The following is a 19,980-nucleotide window of genomic DNA, read 5'->3' as shown; positions in this document are numbered from 1 at the left end:
TACCTGCCCTCCTATATGGCTCAGTGATGTGCACTATGTACAGCAGACACCTCAAAGCGCTAGAGAAGTATCACCAGCGCTGCTTCCACAAGATCCTGCAAATCCACTGGGAGGATAGATACACCAACATCAATGTTCTCACTCAGGCCAACATCCCCAGCATCGAAGCACTGGCCACACTCGACCAGCTCTGTTGGGTGGGCCACATTGTCCGCATGACTGACACGAGACTCCCTAAGCAAGTGTTCTACTCGGAACTCCTACACGGCAAGCAAGCCCCAGGTGGGCAGAGGAAACGCTTCAAGGAGACCCTCAAAGCCTCCTTGCTAAAGTGTAACATCCCCACCGGCACCTGGGAATCCCTGGCCAAAGACCGCCCAAAGTGGAGGAAGAGCATCCGGGAGGGCACTGAGCACTTCGAGTTTCGTCGCCGAGAGCGTGCAGAAACCAGGCGCAGGCAGCGGAAGGAGCGTGCGGCAAACCAGTCCCACCCACCCTTTTCTTCAAACACTCTCTGCCCCACCTGTGACAGAGACTGTAATTCCCGCATTAGACTGTACAGCCACCTGAGAACTCACTTTTGGAGTGGAAACAAGTCTTCCTCGACTTCGATGGACTGCCTATGATGATGAGTTAAGATTGCTTTATGTCCACTGTCCTGTGCTGCTACTCTGTGACATTCATGCTGAACCTTTCAGCACTTCATTACTTTGTGCAACCTCTGTCCAGGTCCTTTAGATAGTTGGCCACAGAGTTCATCCTCTCTGCCACTCCCGTACTGCTTTCTCCATTTTTCCAAACCAAAATTCTCTTCACAATGCTCCATACCAGTTTACCAGGACTTGCACAGCCTTAGCTCAGTGGTAGCACTCTCGCCTCTGAGTCAAAAGCTCACAGATTCAAGCCCCAAACCAGAGACTTGAGCACCCAATCTAGGCTGACGCTTCAGTGCAGTACTGAAGGAGGGTTGCCTGTCAAAGTTGCCGTATTTCGAATGAGACTTTAAACCAAAAGCAGAATGGGACGTCTGTCCTCTCAGGTGGATATAAAAAAATCCCATGGCACTATTTCAAAGAAGAACAGGGGAGATCTCCCTGGTGCCCTCGCCAATATTTATCTCTCAACTAATATCACTAAAACAGATTTTCTGGTCCTTGTCCCATTGCTGTTTGTGGAACCTTACTGAGCACAAATGTCTGCCACGTTTTCCACATTACAATAGTAACTATCTCTCAAAATTACCTCATTGGCTGTAAAGCACTTTGGGACATCCTGAGGTCACGAAAGGCATTATATATATGCAGGTTCTGTCTTTCTATTACTTTCTCTGCTGATAATAAGCCATTTTCAATTACAATTGAACACTCCAGAGCTGAATTAATGATATTTCTGACACTTAGCCAGAAATTAAGTGAAGTGCCTCATTATCTGCTTGAGAAGCATTAAAGGGCCATTACTGTACTTGCATTTTGCTGCTAGTGTTTTATTAATGCTTAAACGCACAATCTCAGGAATCATATATTTCAGAAACTTGCATTATCACAAATGTGTTAGCAAACTGTTTGACCGGAAAACAGTCATTTCAGCTACTAAAAAAAAAATGGCTGTCAGCCTGCTTCTTTACTTATAACATTACAAAAGAATAAACTCTAGGTTGGATACACAGAGGATTAGACTTTGCATTAATCTCCAGATTACCCAAAAGTGGTCGGTATTTCCGGCGTTAGCAGTTATATATTTTTTTGTGATCGCCCGAATAGCGCCCATTTTCAACCCCGCTAGTTTCCACTTGTTAATTTGGGCATTAGCCGTAGCGATGTGAAATGGGTGTTAGCGATTTATTCAGTCATGCAAGGCCGGTGTCCATAGCAACAGTCTTTTTCAGGAGGTTAGGGGTAATATGCACATGCGCAGAAGAGAGTGAAAGTGAAAGAGGAGAGAGAGAGAGAGAGAGAGAGAGAGAGTTAGTGGAGAAAGCTGGCGAGGGATTGTTGTGGTGCTTGCATTGATTGGTGTTTTTGCAATTTCGAGATTTAAAAAAATTAAAATGGATATTATTGAAATAAAGATGAACGAGGAGGAGGAGGAAGTGGCCAAAGCAGGGAGAGATGGGAAGACGTAGGTGTGCAAAGCGATTTCATGAGGAAGCCAATGCTGCCTTAGTGGCAGAAGTTGAAAATCGGTGAGCACAACTGACCCGGGCTGGTCGTGGGAACCCCCCAGCCCGGGTTTATCAAAGGATTTGGGCAGAGATTGCCAAGGTTATTTCAGCCAGCACGCACAAAGTCAAAAAGCCCAACCAGTGCCGCAAGCGCTGGAATGATCTGGTTGGTTCCGGCAGAGTAAGTATTACATTTATTTATATAATAAATTGTAATGATGCAATGATTAATTTAAATGCAGATCTGATGTATTGCAGTTAGACTGGTAATCGTTTAATCCAAACTCGATCTTATTCAAGTTATTCTCAGATGGTAGATATAACCATACATGCAAAGTGTAATAGCGTATAACATTAACGGTGACAATAATTAGCATGGGATGACTAATTGTGGATTGTCTGTGCGTTGTGTTGTGTAATAATAATAAGATGATATCTGTCAGCAATCTGCTGTCTGTTTTATCTGTAAAAGTACCTAGCAATGATCTTATGCCATGCCATGCCATGCTCTTGTCACCTTTGCAGAAGAAGCTTTCGAAGAATAGGGATGAGCAGCGGCGCATGGGTGGCAGCCAACCAGATATAAGCCCCCTCACAGATTTGGAAGAGCGGGCGTTGGCCTTGGTAGAAGTGCACAACCGGTCGGCCACCCGTGCAAGTGCTGAGCCCATTCTCGCGCCACATGAGTAAAGTATAAAACATTGGGCGATTTAAAGTAATTTAATGCCATTCATTTCTGTATAATATATGATTGATGTAATGTTATGTCCCACAAGGCAGACTGGTCAAAAAAGTAAAAGCCTGCGGGATCCAAGGCAAAGTGGCAATTTGGATCCAAAATTGGCTCAATGGAAGCAAAGGGTAATGGTTGATGGATGTTTATGTGACTAGAAGGTTGTTTCCAGCGGGGTTCCGCAGGGCTCAGGACTAGGGGCTCGATTTTCACCATCATTCTGCGCCGTTTTTTTTGGCGTCTGCTGTTTTTTTAGCAAACTAAAATCTGCAGGTTTTGCCAAAGTTTCTGCGCCATCGTAAACTATTAACGGATGATTTTTTTTAGTTCCTGATTTTTTGACGTCACTGGGGACGGAACCTGCTGGCTGCGCCATTTTTGGCCATTTACGTGAGTTTTGCCAACTTCAATTGTTTTGAAAGCGGCGCTGTGCACCGTTCTGAAAAACCTTACGGGAACTTAAGAAAATAGGCGCAGAGAAGACGCCATTGATTTAGCGGAGGTGAGTTAGGTTTTTGGACGGAGGGAAGACGACATTCATTTCATCCACAACTGCATGAGACATGTTTCTTTTTGCAGAGGGGAAAGAGAAACTAAATTTATTCAAGTTGTAACTGGAATTTGTGACTTGAAGTTCCACCCCTCCACCGAACCTCTGCTCACCGGGCTCGAGGCACAACCGGGTCGGGGCGCTGACCGGCAAGATCGTTCCCTCGGTCGGACACAGGAGCACGGCGCTCGGCTTCAAAAGAAGCCCAGGATAGGAGCGGTACTGGCACGGGGGCGGGGCGCCTTTGGCCCTGGTTAGGAGCTGCACCGATGGGGGGGGGGGGGGCGCATTCAGCCTGGGATAGGGAGGGTAGGGGGTGGGCCATTCGGCCCACGATAGGAGCAGCACTGGCACGGAGGGGCCATTCGGCCTGGGATAGGAGTGGCACCGGGGCTCAACAATTGCTTGTGTCTTGTGCATGTTTCACTTTCCAGCTTCAGCCCTTCAGTGGGTCCCTCGTTACCCTGGCAACTTAAATGTTTTGGTGCAGACCTTAAGCTCCACCCACAGAGCTTAAGGGCAATCTGCTCCGCGTCAAATTCAAAATTCATTACGGCGAAACGTGCAACTTTTTTTTGGCGCAATCGGCCACTAAAAAAATCGGATGTACCTCTACAACTGTGTCAAAAATCGGCAATGTCGAAAATTGGCCCCTAGGTCCCTTGCTTTTTGTGGTTATATATCAATGATTTTGACTTCAATGTAGGGGGCATGATTAAGAAGTTTGCAGATGATATAAAAATTGCCCATGTGAGGAAGAATGCAGGAAGATATCAATGGACTGGTCAGGTGGGCAGAAAAATGGCAAATGGAATTCAATCTGGAGAAGTGTGAGGTAATGTATTTGGGGAGGAAACACGGTAAGGTAATTCACAATAAAAGTGGGATACTGAGAAGTGTAGAGGAACAGAGGAGTGCATGTCCACAGATCCTTGAAGGTAGAAGAACAGGCAGATAAGGTGGTTAAGAAGACATACGGGATAATTTCCTTTATTGCCAAGGCATAGAATATAAGAGTAGGGAGGCTATACTTCAACTGTATAAAACACTAGTTAGGCCACAGCTAAAGAACGGTGTACAGTTCTGGTCACCAAATTAAAGGAAAGATGTGATTGCACGAAAGAGGGTACAGAGGAAATTTCTGAGGATGTTGCCAAGACTGGAGAATTTTAGCTATGAGGAAAAATTGGATTAGGTTTTCTTTCTTTGGAACAGAGGAGGCTGAGGGGAGGCTTGATTGAGGTATATACAATTATGAGGGGGCTAGATAGAGTGGATAGTAAGCACCTATGTCCCTTAGCAGAGAGGTCAATAACATAATAACATAAGAAATAGGAGCAGGAGTAGGCTATTCAGCCCTTCGAGCCCACTCCGCTAATCAATACGATCATGGCTGATCTTCTACCTCAACTCCACTTTCCTGCACTATCCCCATAACCCTAGATTCCCTTCGTGTCCAAAAATCTATCGATCTCTGTCTTCAATGCATTTGACTGAGCCTCCCCAGCCCTCTGGGGTAGAGAATTCCAAAGATTCACCACCCTCTGAGTAAAGAAATGTTTCCTCATCTCAGTCCTGAATGGCTGACCCCTTATTCTGAGACTGTGACCCCTGGTTCTAGACTCCCCAGTCAGGGGAATCATCCTCCCTGCATCTACCCTATCAAGCCCTGTAAGAATTTTGTATGTTTCTATGAGATCACCTCTCATTCTTCTAAACTCTAGAGAATATAGGCCCAGTCTGCTCAATCTCTCCTCACTGGACAATCCCCCCATCACAGGAATCAGTCTGGTGAACCTTTGTTGCATTCCCTCTATGGCAAGTATATCCTTCCTTAGGTAAGGAGGCCAAAACTGTACAAAATACTCCAGGTGTGGTCTCACCAGGGTCCTACATAATTGCAGTGAGACATCTTTACTCTTATACACAAATCCTCTTGTAATAAAGACAAATATAACATTTGTTTTCTTACTTACTTGCTGTACCTGCATGTTAACTTTCAGTGATTTGTGTACAAGGACACCCAGGTCCCTCTGAACACCAACATTTCCCAATCTCTCACCATTTAAAAAATACTCTGCTTTTCTATTTTTCCGAGCAAAGTGGATTACCTCTCATTTCTCCACATTATCTTCCATTTGCCATGTTCTTGCCCACTCACTTAGCCTGTCTTTTTCCCTCGAAGCCTCTTTGCATCTTCCTCACAACTTACATTCCCACCTAGCTTTGTATCATCAGCAAACTTAGACATATTACATCTGGTCCTCTCATCTAAATCATTGATATAGATTGTGAATAGCTGAGGCCCAAGCACTGATCCTTGCGGTATCCCTCTAGTTACAGCCTGTCAACCCAAAAATTACCCATTTATTCCTATAACAAGGGGCCATAGATTTAAAGTACCTGGTAGAAGGTTTAAGAACATAAGAACATAAGAACATAAGAAATAGGAGCAGGCATGGGCCATACGGCCCCTCGAGCCTGCTCCGCCATTTAATACAATCATGGCTGATCCGATCATGGACTCAGGTCCACTTCCCCGCCTGTTCCCCATAACCTCTTAATCCCTTATCGGTTAAGAAACCGTCTATTTCTGTCTTAAATTTATTCAATGTCCCGGTTTCCACAGCTCTCTGAGGCAGTGAATTCAACAGATTTAAACCCTCTGAGAGAAGAAATTCCTCCTCATCTCAGTTATAATGGGTGACACCTTATTCTAAGATCGTGCCCTCTAGTTCGAGTCTCCCCTATCAGCGGAAGCATCCTCTCTGCATCCACCTTGTCAAGCCCCCTCATAATCTTATACATTTCGATAAGATCACCGCTCATTCTTCTGAATTCCAATGAGTAGAGGCCCAACCTCCTCAACCTTTCCTCATAAGTCAACCCCCTCATCCCCGGAATCAACCTAGTGAACCTTCTCTGAACTGCCTCCAAAGCAAGTATATCCTTTCATAAATATGGAAACCCAAACTGTACCTGCATGTTAACTTTCAGGTGTGGCCTCACCAAAACCCTGTATAATTATAGCAAGACTTCCCTGCTTTTATACCCCATCCCCTTTGCAATAAAGGCCAAGATTCCTTGGCCTTCCTGGTCACTTGCTGTACCTGCATACTAACCTCTTGTGCTTCATGCACAAGTACCCCCCAGGTCCCGCTGTACTGCGGCACCTTGCAATTTTTTTCCATTTAAATAATAACTTGCTGTTTGATTTTTTTCTGCCAAAGTGCATGACCTCACACTTTCCCACATTATACTCGATCTGCCAAATTTTTACCCACTCACTTAGCCTGTCTATGTCCTTTTGCAGATTTTTTGTGTCCTCCTCATGCATTGCTTTTCTTCCCATCTTTGTATCGTCAGCAAACTTGACTACGTTACACTCGGTCCTTTCTTCCAAGTCGTTAATATAGATTGTAACTAGTTGGGGTCCCAGCACTGATCCCTGTGGTACCCCACTCGTTACTGATTGCCAACACAAGAATGAACCATTTATTCTGACTCTCTGTTTTCTGTTAGTTATCCAATCCTCTATCCATGCTAATATATTACCCCCAACCCCATGAACTTTTATCTTGTGCAGTAACCTTTTATGTGGCACCTTGTCAAATGCCTTCTGAAAGTCCAAATACACCACATCCACTGGTTCCCCTTTATCCACCCTGTTCGTTACAGCCTCAAAGAATTCCAGCAAATTTGTTAAACATGACTTCCCCTTCATAAATCCATGCTGACTCTGCCTGACCGAATTTTGCTTTTCCAAATGTCCTGCTACTGCTTCCTTAATAATGGACTCCAACATTTTCCCAACCACACATGTTAGGCTAACTGCTCTATAGTTTCACGCTTTTTGTCTGCCTCCTTTTTTAAATAGGGGTATTACATTTGCAGTTTTCCAATCTGCTGGGACCTCCCCAGAATCCAGGGAATTTTGGTAAATTAAAGGGGAGTTGAGGAGAACTTTTTTCACCCAGAGGGAGGTGGGGGTCGGGAACTCACTGCGTGATACATTGGTAGAGGCAAATACCCTCGTTGCATTTAAAATGTACTTGAATATGTGATTGAAATGCTGTTACCTACAAGGCTACAGACCAAGAGCTGGAACGTGGGATTAGACTGGATAGCTCTTTGTCGGTCAGCACAGACACAATGGGCCAAATGGTAACCTTCTGTGCTGTAAATTTCTATGATTCTCTGACTACCACCACAGAGCCTGGTCCTGATCCCTTCAGTATCCCTTCTACCCATCCCTCAATGTGTACTAATCTACTTCCAGATAGACCGCTCTCCATCCTGTGGGTCTGGTTCTTCTGACACATATGACTATCTATTTTCTGGAGCAAAGAATCCCCAACAACTACAGTTCCTCTGCGGCCTGCAGACTGCATCTTTCTCCTAGCTGTCCCCTCTGGTATTCTAGCTGCCTTTTCTTTCAGGGCTTTATTTCCTCTAACATTTTTTTTTTGTATAAGTTAGACTTACCAGAGCTTATTTTCATGGAGTTAAATGGTTGCATTTCTCAAGGGAAGGTTGTCAGGAAATCTCTAAATATCACTATACTGTCAGCCGATTGATTCACTGGAGGCCTATCGGCACATTCCTGTGTTAATGCAGTTATAAACTACTTGACATATTCTGCTTTAGCAGCTTTATCTGTCACATCTTCCATACAGACACTGAAGGAACACCCTTGGGAAAAGGTTGTATTTGTGATCCTTCCCTTAAGAACTATCAGCTGCTAGGATCAAATAAATTATTTTGCGCTCCAGTAGTTCAAAATCCATTCCAGATGTTGAGATAATCACAGCCATTGAGTCACCACTAAACTACCATCCCCCACATGGTTCCAAAATGTAAGTGTGCTCCTCGTTTTCCATACATTTCATGTGGGACCTATCAATTGTAGCAGAGGCCTAAGTTGGGAACTCACACATCCTCTGTGCAGTATTATCCAAAGCCCTGTATACACCAATGCCCTTTTACACATACTATTTCACTGTGTCTAAGCTGATATACCTTTCTTGGAGGTGAAGGTGGAAGCCAAGGAACAGTAAACACATGCCTGTTTTCCAAATTGTGTTTAAGGTCTTTTAGGTCGACCTGACCAGGTAGACGGGACCTGAGTTTAACACCTCATCTGGAAGATGGTACTTCCAACGGTGCAGCAATCCTTCAGTACTCCACTGACTTTTCAGTTTTGATGATCTGCTCAGGTCCTGCAGTAACAACTCACAACCTTCTGACTTAGAGGTGCAATTACTACCAAATAAGCCTTACTGGCACCTCTGCTCTGCACCCTGTCCAGCTGATGTGTCACTTTCCACAGGGTAAGTGGTAAAGGTGCTGCCCTTTACGAATCTCGCATTTGTCCTTTGCTTCACACACGTACGCACGGCAGACTGCCTGATGTGGCAGATGTGCCCTGGGGCAGCTTGGAAGGATCTGGACGTTACAAACTTCAGAAATAGCTCAGCCACCTCTGTCCCAGATATTCTCTGCAGGTTATCCTGCAATACGCAACCCCGTGGCAGCCACTCTTGTGAAACGAATGTGAAGAAAGTTAGGTCTCCTCTGCCATGCTCTTGTGCATGTCAAGGTGCCCTGGAGTAGTGATGGATGTGGACAGAAGGCTTCAGGTGTTGTTGCACATGCATTCCTTGTCCCCTCGTGAACTCAACTTCCTCATTGAAATCATGCAGCATTATTGGAGCCACCAAAGGAATGCCCAGCTCGCCACTTTGTATGGCACAATTTAAATGACAGTAGCAGGTAAAAAATAAGGGAGAAGCTTATTGGCAGAAAAAGCAATGCCGGCAGATTACTCAGCAAAACTAATTAATATCCTTTTAAGAAGCTTACTTAAGCCAGCCAGGTGCCATCATTTCCAATGTGCCCATTTAATATGGAGCCTTGCCTGAAGTTTTGAAATTAGACGTGGGACCTAGTTTGGTTAAGTATACAATTGGCCCGGATTCTGCGGTAAGAATAACGCCGAGAATAATTGTGCTCACTGTTATTATGGAGTCGATCGAACAGCAACATCCAGTGACCACACTTGCGTGGTTAAACACAGAAATCAGGAAGTTGCTGTCCGGGTTGTCCTGCTCCTCCAGTAGCTTTGCTATATCGGTATCTCACCGAGAGATTGGCATTAAAACATATGAACGGCGTGAAGTTGCGGCACTTACCCGCTAGATACCAATTAAACAAGTCAGAAAAAGTTAGGGCTTGTCCATTCAAGTGTAAGTGAATTTTTAACGGCGTGGTAAGCAACGTTGCCTACAAGCTGCGTGGGCGCATGTCTGCACGACCAAGTAGCTCTCTGCTAGTTCTGCGCAGCCCGGGACAAGCTTTTGCAATGTTAAGTTTCATGACTGCACAAAATTGTGAATGGGCCACGCAGATCCTGAAAGGGGCCATGCACCCAAAGATAAATGGGTGAACATTGGTGATAAGTCTTAATTACTGCCAAACAACATCTCTGGCGCAGAAAATTATATCTTACAAGAGTGGAGTCTCATTCCTTCCTATTTTAATTATTGTTGGAGATTTTTGATTTTAATTGAAATTAATATAAAAGTGTTTCTTTTTACTTTTCCTTTCTGTCTCCTTTTTTCCTCTCTCATTCCCATCTTTCATTCCCACTCTTTATTTTTCTTTCTGTCCATGATTTTACGTTAAATTAAATATTCGAACTTACACTTCCTGGTTTAGACTTCAATCTGATTGGTTGAGGACATGTGCTGTTGCTTTCCCTGTTCACACATTCCCAGATCCCCTGTAGAGCGCTGTATCGGACTTCTGTTGACTGTAAATTGCCGTTCAAAGTCCATTGGAAGTCTGTGGGTAGCTTTAAGTGTTGTGAACGTCGAGCACCTTTCGTTCGCCTAAATCTGGAAAATCCAGGCTGCAACATTGTTAATGAGACTCTCTCTTACCTGTAATGAGGCATCATTCTGCCCCTGGCTCTACATCCACCAAGAATTGCGTGTCGCAAATTGCGATACACCAAAGAAGTGATTTAAATTCCGCCATTTGGTGGTCCTATTGGGCCCAGTAGAGGCCCTGTCAAATAAGTTTAAAACTTATCTTTGTGGAGCCAGGAGGAGTAGGATTGCCAACTCCCAGAACATCCTCCCCTTCTGCTCTTATAAACCCTACTGAAACCCGTCCCCCTTCCCCCCCACCCCCGTCTATGACTTACCTGATGGGCTCTGGGCCACCCGATCCACGCAGGCCTCAAACCAGTAGGCTGCCTCTACATTAGCAAAATACTGCGGATGCTAGAATCCGAAACAATAACAGAAAATGCTGGAACCACTCAACGGGCCCTGCAGGCTGCCTCTACATGCCTGATTTAAGAGAAACAGCTGCCCGGTGGAATGTTAGTAAGGCCCGGTTGGTACCTCAGCTCTCAGGCAGGATGGTTTTCCACTCGGGAGTTTAAATTAATCTTAACAATTCAGGTGTAGGGCAGGTTTTAATTTCAGGACCCACTACCAATGAGGTTCAATGCCTCTGCCCAAGTCTTGTAGCATCCATCCTTACATATGGCGGCCCAGAAATTATTTTCACCGGCACCTGGCCTCAGGTAAGTGCATAAACGGGAAGGGAAGGCGATCAGGAAAGAGAACGATCATGAGAGGGGGCAATCGGGAGAGGGAGCGATCGGGATACATGGCCGATTGGGAGGGGGCCCAGCGCCGGCTATACGCAGGGCAACCCAATCTTGCACAGGGGTCCTCAGGCAGGCATGGGCCCTTTGCTTATGCAAATAAAGAGCCTAACACCTGTTTCAGGCATGGGCCCTGGACACCTCTTTTTTTGCCTGTACCAATATGGCAACCGGCGCACTTCTGGCTTGTAACAAGTGCACGCTTCCTGCCCGCCATATTTGGAGTCTTAGATACCCTTTAGCGCTTGAAAATTGGGTGCATGCCATTGAATTTTTGGACAGCTATCTCGCATCATGCACTGATACAGCTCGTTGAACTTGCATTCGAACATAAATGCTTTTTCCTTTGACTTTTGTTTTTTGGCAAAAAGTCAACAGAGTTGCTATGACAAGTAAACAGTCATCCAGATTTTCTAATTTGTTAGCAGGGTATGCTGAACACATTCCCTTGTAATATCCCTGACCTTTAAACATATTAAATCGAGAACTCTGTCAAGTACACTTCCAGTTACAAAGAATCAATATTAGGCTTTCTAAGTAAATTCACTACTTCTTATGCTTCTGTCAATTAAAATTGACAGCAGTCCTTCAGCACAGTCTCTAAGCATAATATAGGCTACAGTCAAACAAAGGAGCTATTTTTAATTGGGCAACAATTTAAAAAATTAGAACAGTTATCATCATCATAGGCAGTCCCTCAAAGCGAGGATGATTTGCTTCTGTGACAAAAAAAGGATGAGTTCACAGGTGTTTCAATGAAGGACCTAATATTCCAGGTCCTGAACTACATTGTGAAGGGTAGAAGATGCCTGTGCGTTGCACACCAGCCACCACACGGGCTTGACAGAGCTAGGTCTTGGTCCAGTGGCAAGGATTTACCAAGACGACTGGAGACCTGCTCTGCTGCACGGACCTAGTGCGCACACCTATCGCAGTGTGGGCTGGCCCGTGCTGCCCCTGGGCCCCTGGCCCCGAACTCACGCCTCCCCTGGTGATCACATCCCTCCACAGTCTCTCGCCGCTCCTGCTGTACCTGCCCACGCTCCAATCACCGACCTGGATCTTGATGACGTCACTCTTTGCTGCCGTCGCCCTCCTGCACCAGCTCGCGCTGCTCCCTGGAGTGGCATGCCTCCACGCTGCTCCCGGGCTGCCGCATCTCCGCTCCTTTTATGGCCCCGGCCTGCCGCTGGTGTTCTCACAGAACAGTTAATATAGACAGCAACTAACCTGCCTCAAGTTTTATTTCCCAAAATGCTATTCAACTAATGGAAAATATAACTTGGCTGAAATAAATTAAAGGAGCTAGGTCACAAAAATTAGTGCGTTGCATTTACTCAGTTTTAGCATCATTGTTGTATTCTGTTTGAAAATCCAACCATATGACATACGCTTTCTATAAGCGATGAGATATTGTATCCCACCGAGGCCTGAAATTACGAACTTGTGTTCCCAGCACATTGTCTTCCTGGACAGGATTAGACGTGGAGGTCTATTTACAGCTCTCCTCAGTTTCTAGTTGTTGAAATCAAATCATTTGAAAAATCATGACCACCACCAAAGGTAAGTGATGAGCTCCCTGCCTGATTCAGGGATTTGCACTCCCATCAGGTGTGACTCCATACCAGGAATGAAGTCTCACAATTTCAGGACTAATATCTCCTACGCCGCAAATCACTTCCGTCACATCAACCTTTCTCCTTACCTCCATACCATTCCCTGCTACAGACTATTGTTTCACACATAAAACATGAGAAGTTTTTTTGACTACGAAAAGCCCATTATGCCCAATAACCCTTTTCCTTGTGCAGAGCTCAACTCCACGACCTGCCATAAATAAAAACAGAAAGTGCAAGAAATACTCAGCAGGTCAGGCAAGCATCTGCGGAGAGAGAAACAGAGTTAACGTTTCAAGTCGACGGCCTTTCTTCAGAACTGGAAAAAAGTTAGAGAGGTAACAGATTTTAAGCAAGTGCAGGGGCAGGGAAAGGAGTAGGAGAGGAAAGAACAAAAGGGGAAGGTCTGTGATAGAATGGAAGGCAGGAGTGATTAAATGACAAAAGTTATGATTATGCAAAGCAAAAGGAGATGGTAATGGGACAGATAAAGAAAGAAAACATGAGTCTAGAAGAGGTATAAATGGGAATGGCAGAATCATTAACAGCTGACATGTGAATAAATAAGGGCAGAGGTTATGGTCTGAAATTGTTGAACTCGATGGTATCAAATTGAAAACAAAGGCATACAATGTTGTGAAGAACAGTGGAAGGCCAGAGGAGTAGGACATTTTTAGAAATCAGCAAAGAATGACTAAAAAATGATAGAGAGAAGATAGCTTATGAGAGTAAACTAGCAAGAAATATAAAATCAGACAGTAAGAGCTTCGACAGGTATATCAAAAGGAAGCGAGTAGCTAAAGTAAACATTGGCCCCTTAGAGGATGAGACTGAGGAATTAATAATGGGAAACAGGGAAATGGCGGAGACGTTGAACAAATATTTTGTTTCGGTCTTCACAGTAGAAGACACTGAAAGCATCCCACTAATGGATAATCAAGGGGCTATAGCGAGGGAGGAACATACAGTGGACTCTCGTTTATCCGGATATGGATCTAACGGAAAACCTGCTGTAACAGAATTTAAAATTCTGTTGCAAAATCGCTAACAATTGCACAACATGATACTCACCATGAGCAAGGACTCGGAAAATCTACCATAAAAATCTAAAAACTGAATATACAAGTTCACCCTCCTCTGCCCTTGCTTTGCTGGTGTGTGCGCGCGCACTGCTGCAGCCGCTGTCTCTCACGGCCGCCGCTGACGTTGGGAACGGGGGCAGTGCCGGCACCGGGTTCCAGGCACAGAACGCAGCCCGGAGAGTGCGCTCCGGCACTCCGGAGCTAAACAATCTCCTTCTCGAGGCCACTCCCAGTGCAGCGTTCGCCCCTCTGCGATTACAGTCCGGCGGAAGTACATGCATGCTGGTAATGTCCATCTTTTGTATACTTAACTGCCTTGTTACTGTTTGTAGCCGATTTTATTCAGGCGTAAACTCGCCCAACGGAAAATTCCCTTACCCGGAATTGCCGAATCCCTGAGCAATCCGGATAAATGAGAGTTGCCTGTAAAACAATCACTATCACTAAAGACAAAGTACTAGGCAAACTAATGGGATGAAAGTTGGACAGGTTCCCTGGACCTGAGGGCCTGCATCCTAGGGTCTTAAAAAAGGTGGCTACAGAGATAGTGGATGCATCGGTTGTAATCTACCAAAATTCCCTGGATTCTGGAGAGGTCCCAACAGACTGGAAAACCGCAAATGTGACGCCCCTATTTAAGAAAGGAGGGAGACTATAGACCAGTTAGCCTAACAGCTGTCATTGGGAAAATGCTGGGGCTAGAACCTCCACTTTTTTTGCATGCTTAATGCCCACTTAATGCCCATTTTACTGCTGAAATGACGTATAATTCCAGTAGAAATTCCAGTAGAGTGGACAAGGGAGAACCAGTTGATGTGGTATATTTGGACTTTCAGAAGGCTTTCGACAAGGTCCCACACAAGAGATTGATGTGCAAAGTTAGAGCACATGGGATTGGGGGTAGTGTGCTGACGTGGATTGAGAACTGGTTGGCAGACAGGAAGCAAAGAGTAGGAGTAAATGGGTACTTTTCAGAATGGCAGGCAGTGACTAGTGGGGTACCGCAAGGTTCTGTGCTGGGGCCCCAGCTGTTTACATTGTACATTAATGATTTAGATGAGGGGATTAAATGTAGTATCTCCAAATTTGCGGATGACACTAAGTTGGGTGGCAGTGTGAGCTGGGAGGAGGATGCTATGAGGCTGCAGAGTGACTTGGATAGGTTAGGTGAGTGGGCAAATGCATGGCAGATGAAGTATAATGTGGATAAATGTGAGGTTATCCACTTTGGTGGTAAAAACAGAGAGACAGACTATTATCTGAATGGTGACAGATTAGGAAAAGGGGAGGTGCAACGAGACCTGGGTGTCATGGTACATCAGTCATTGAAGGTTGGCATGCAGGTACAGCAGGCGGTTAAGAAAGCAAATGGCATGTTGGCCTTCATAGGAAGGGGATTTGAGTACAGGGGCAGGGAGGTGTTGCTACAGTTGTACAGGGCATTGGTGAGGCCACACCTGGAGTATTGTGTACAGTTTTGGTCTCCTAACCTGAGGAAGGACATTCTTGCTATTGAGGGAGTGCAGCGAAGGTTCACCAGACTGATTCCCGGGATGGCGGGACTGACATATCAAGAAAGACTGGATCAACTGGGCTTGTATTCACTGGAGTTCAGAAGAATGAGAGGGGACCTCATAGAAACATTTAAAATTCTGACGGGGTTAGACAGGTTAGATGCAGGAAGAATGTTCCCAATGTTGGGGAAGTCCAGAACCAGGGGTCACAGTCTAAGGATAAGGGGTAAGCCATTTAGGACCGAGATGCGGAGGAACTTCTTCACCCAGAGAGTGGTGAACCTGTGGAATTCTCTAGCACAGAAAGTTGTTGAGGCCAATTCACTAAATATATTCAAAAAGGAGTTAGATGAGGTCCTTACTACTAGGGGGATCAAGGGGTATGGCGAGAAAGCAGGAATAGGGTACTGAAGTTGAATGTTCAGCCATGAACTCATTGAATGGCGGTGCAGGCTAGAAGGGCCGAATGGCCTACTCCTGCATATATTTTCTATGTTTCTATGTTTCTATAATGCCCATATATCGCCTATTTTGGCACAAAATGGAAACTGACGGGCATTTTAAGGAAACTTAGCGGCGAGCGTTACTTTCCCCATGTGCTTACCGCTGGGAAAAAATATTACTGCCCGCCCACTTTTTTGGGGCGAAATCAGCAGAATGAGCTAAATCAATGCCCATAATATCGCCCAGCATTACTTTCCGCATGGAATTAACGCCGAGATTCAATATTAACGCCTGCCCACTGCTTTTTGTCGTGAAGAGCATATTTACCCAAACTAGCAGCCATGAGATCGCCCAGCGTCAATTTCACCACCTCGCACACATATCGCTCACCCAAAAAACCACCCACAAAAAGTGGAACTAACCAGAACTAATGCCAGCAGTGTGGCCGGCATTTATTAAATCTCACTCTTACATGAGGAGCTGATATCGGAACGATTTGCCTGAAAGAGCGGGCTGATGTGAGTAACAACGCTGACACACTGCTGTGTGTGTGCAGCTCAGACATCAATGGTGCCCATAACCTTGGTGCCAGTTAAAGTTTACGTTGATTGATGTTAAGTTGTATTTAAGCCTTTCATGGTAAGGAATCACCAGTGTGTAAAAATCCAGCTATCTGAGACAATGCACAACAAGGTTATGTTCAATAACAAAAATGTTAACACCAACATTGGTCTGAAATCATAAGTATAACAGGCAATAACACCCAACACCCGCCCACACCCCACTTTTTCCACCATTGACATAAATCACATGTTCAACATGTCCAGCAACACAGAATACAAAGGCAAAGCAGGAGCGTGGTCTCCAGCCCCCATACATTACAACAAATTGCATACACCCAGATGGAGATATAACACAGCCATCACCTGCGGAAATGCAACTCACTTTCCGACTCCACTCCCCTTCTTTTCCCCACCTCTACCCCTTCTCCTCCTCGCTCCATGGCGCCTGGCCGAGGAGCTCCTCAGGCGGTACCTCATTGGGGGGGGATGAAGGCAAATGCGGTGGTTGCACGGGTACAGGAGCGGGTGATGCCGAGGGGGCAACATTCTCTGATGCAGAAGCAGGATCTTGGTCCTTGCTCTCATGTACCATTCGCAGTGGTGGTGCGGAACCAAGGAGTGGGGTGCCTCACTCAGGGACCACTGGTAGGCCTGTGGCAGCAGTGTTCCTGGCTATTGCATCCAGGGCCTCCGCCATGCATGGAATGTACTCGGTCATGGTGACCAGCTGTCGGGATTGTCATGTATCTTACATTATTATATATAACTGTATCCTAACATGCTATACATGACTGTAATAAGATAAGACCTGTAACCACCAGCATACCTTACCACCAGGGGTGCACTTGCAAGAGACAGGTATATAAGGACAGGTCTCAGGCAAGTGCAGCATTCCAGAGCTGTGAAATAAAGGTGCAGGCCCAGAGTGACCTTGACTTCACTACATGCCTCGTGTGAATCTGTACTGAGGGGACAGGACTTTACAGTGGCGACAAGTTACGGGATTACAGAATCCACAGAATGGCGAACAACGGATCAGATGAAAAGTACAATGCGGGAGACAATTGGGAGGACTTTATAGAAAGGCTCCAGCAAAGCTTTGTAACCAAAGACTGGTTAGGCGATGATACGGCAGACAAGAGAAGAGCCCATCTCTTGACCAGCTGTGGCTCGAAAACATACACTTTAATGAAGGATCTGTTGGCACCCGAGAAACCAGCAAGCAAGTCGTTTGAAGAATTGAGCACACTGGTAAGAGACCACCTGAAGCCAGCGAGCAGCCTACACATGGCCAGACACAGGTTCTACAACTACAGACGCTGTGTGGGCCAGAGCACACCCGTCTTCGTGGCGGAACTTCGGAGGTTGGCTAGTTTATGTGAGTTCTCCGATGAACTGAGGCGAGAAATGCTGAGAGACTTTTTCATTGACGGAATAGGCCACGCAGGCATATTCCGAAAGCTCATAGGAGACCAAGAACCTAACCTTAGAGGCAGCAGCACTGGTTGCACAGACATTCTTGGTCGGGGAAGAAGAAACGAGGTTGATTTACAATGCAGGTACGACAACTAACGAAATAATGGAACAAGGAGTTTACAGCATTAGACAAGCTGCTACCCCTACACACAGACGAAACGGGGAGAACAGGTTCTCGACAGCAGGCAGAAGCCATCAAGGGCCACAGGAATGGCCGTTCACACCTCATCAACCCACAATGCGAGCAATTAACTACAAACTGAGAGAAGCTCAAGAGAGATCAGCCAGACGCAGCTCATTCTTTGGGAACACTTTGAACAATGAAAGCAGTCTGTGCTGGAGGTGTGGGGGTGGGCACTCATCAAGGGGATGTCGATTTCAGCAGGCTGTTTGCAGAAATTGTGAATATACAGAGCATTTGGCCCGCATGTGCAAAAAAAGGGCAGCTCGGCTGGTATACGAATCGGATGGGTCGGAAAGCGGACCAGAAGATGGTGGGGACATTACCCGGGACACCGATGTACAGCGGGTCAACACGATCAATGGCCACTGCTCCTACAACAGGACGCCTCCTATAATGATGAGGGTCATACTCAACGGGATATCTGTCAACATGGAGCTGGATACAGGAGCGAGTCAATCTCTAATGGGCGCTCAACAATTTGAACAACTGTGGCCGCATAAAAGAGACAGACCAAAACTCACAAGGGTCGACACCACACACTGGGCCCAAGTTTCGGCCTCAGTTTCTCCTGATTTTTTGGAGCAACTGGTGTAGAACGGAGTATCTTAGAAATTCAAATTCTCGACATTTAGTTTGCTCCAGTTCTAGTCAGTTGGAACAGTTTCACATTGGAACAGAATTTTTTTTTCAAAAGGGGGTGTGTCCGGCCACTTACACCTGTTCTCAAAGTTTCGGCAGTGAAAACTTACTCCAAACTAACTTAGAATGGAGTAAGTGAAGATTTTTGTACGCTCGAAAAAACCTTGTCTACACTTTAGAAAATCAGGCGTAGGTTACAAATCAGGCGTAGGGAATGGTGGGGGGGGTGTTTAAAGGGAAGTTTACAAACATTAAACACTTCAGTTTTACAAATAAAGAGCCATCATCAATAAAAAATGATAAAAACATCAATAAATCAACCAATAATTCAATCAAAAAAAATTAATAAGAAATAATTTTTTAAAAAATCAATAAATAAAACATTTTCTACTTACCGACTGCAGCACCGGGAGCCCTCCAACAGCGTGCTGGGATGCCCCCGCCCCGCCCAGTGTGTCTCTGTCAGTGTCTCTATCTCTCTGTCTGTCTGTGTGTCTCTCAGTCTCTGTCTGTCAGTGTCTGTGTTTCTGACAGCGAGGGGAGGGGGAGGAGGGGGGTAGAGGGAAAGGGGGGTGCAGGGGGAGGGGGGGCAGAGGAGGAGGGATGGGGGAGAAGGGGGAGGGATGGGGAAGAAGGGAGAGGGAAGGGGGAGAAGGGGGGGAGAGAAGGAGGGGAGGAGAAGGGGGAGGGGAGGAGAAGGGGAAGGGGAAGGAGGAGAAGGGAAAGGGGGGAGAAGGGGAAGGGGGTGAGAGGAGAAGGGGAAAGAGAAGAGGGAGGAGGTGGGGAAAGAGAAGGGGGAGGAGGGGGAGGGAAAGAGAAGGGGGGAAGGAGGGGGAGGGAAAGAGAAGGGGGAGGAGGGGGAGGGAAAGAGAAGGGGGAGGAGGGGGAGGGAAAGAGAAGGGGGGAAGGAGGGGGAGGGAAAGAGAAGAGGGGAAGGAGGGGGAGGGAAAGAGAAGGGGGGAAGGAGAAGGGGGGAAAGGAGAGGGGGAGGGGTGAAAGGAGAGGGGGAGGGGGAAAGGAGTGGGGGGAAAGGAGAAGGGGGAGAAGGGGGGAAAGGAGAAGGGGGGGGGGAAAGGAGAAGGGGAGGGAGGCTGAACGGGCAGGGCCCAGCCGGGCCCAAGACTTCGGGCAGAGCCCGTCCCCAGCACCAGATTTACAGGTAGGTGGCGTTGGGTCGGGTTGGGTCCAGGGGGGCGGAGGGAGGTCGGTTCAGTTTGGGTCGGGGGGGGGGGGGGAGGGAGAGGGACGTGAGGTCGTGTATGGGGGGGGGAGCCCGGGTTGGGTCCGGTCCGGGTGTCGGGGGTCGGGGGTGGGGGGGAAGCGGGAGTCGGGTCAGAGTC

The sequence above is a fragment of the Pristiophorus japonicus genome, chromosome 3, assembly GCF_044704955.1.
Source record: "Pristiophorus japonicus isolate sPriJap1 chromosome 3, sPriJap1.hap1, whole genome shotgun sequence".
In the NCBI taxonomy this organism is placed as follows: Eukaryota; Metazoa; Chordata; class Chondrichthyes; family Pristiophoridae; genus Pristiophorus; species Pristiophorus japonicus.
This window is presented reverse-complemented; position numbering follows the sequence as displayed.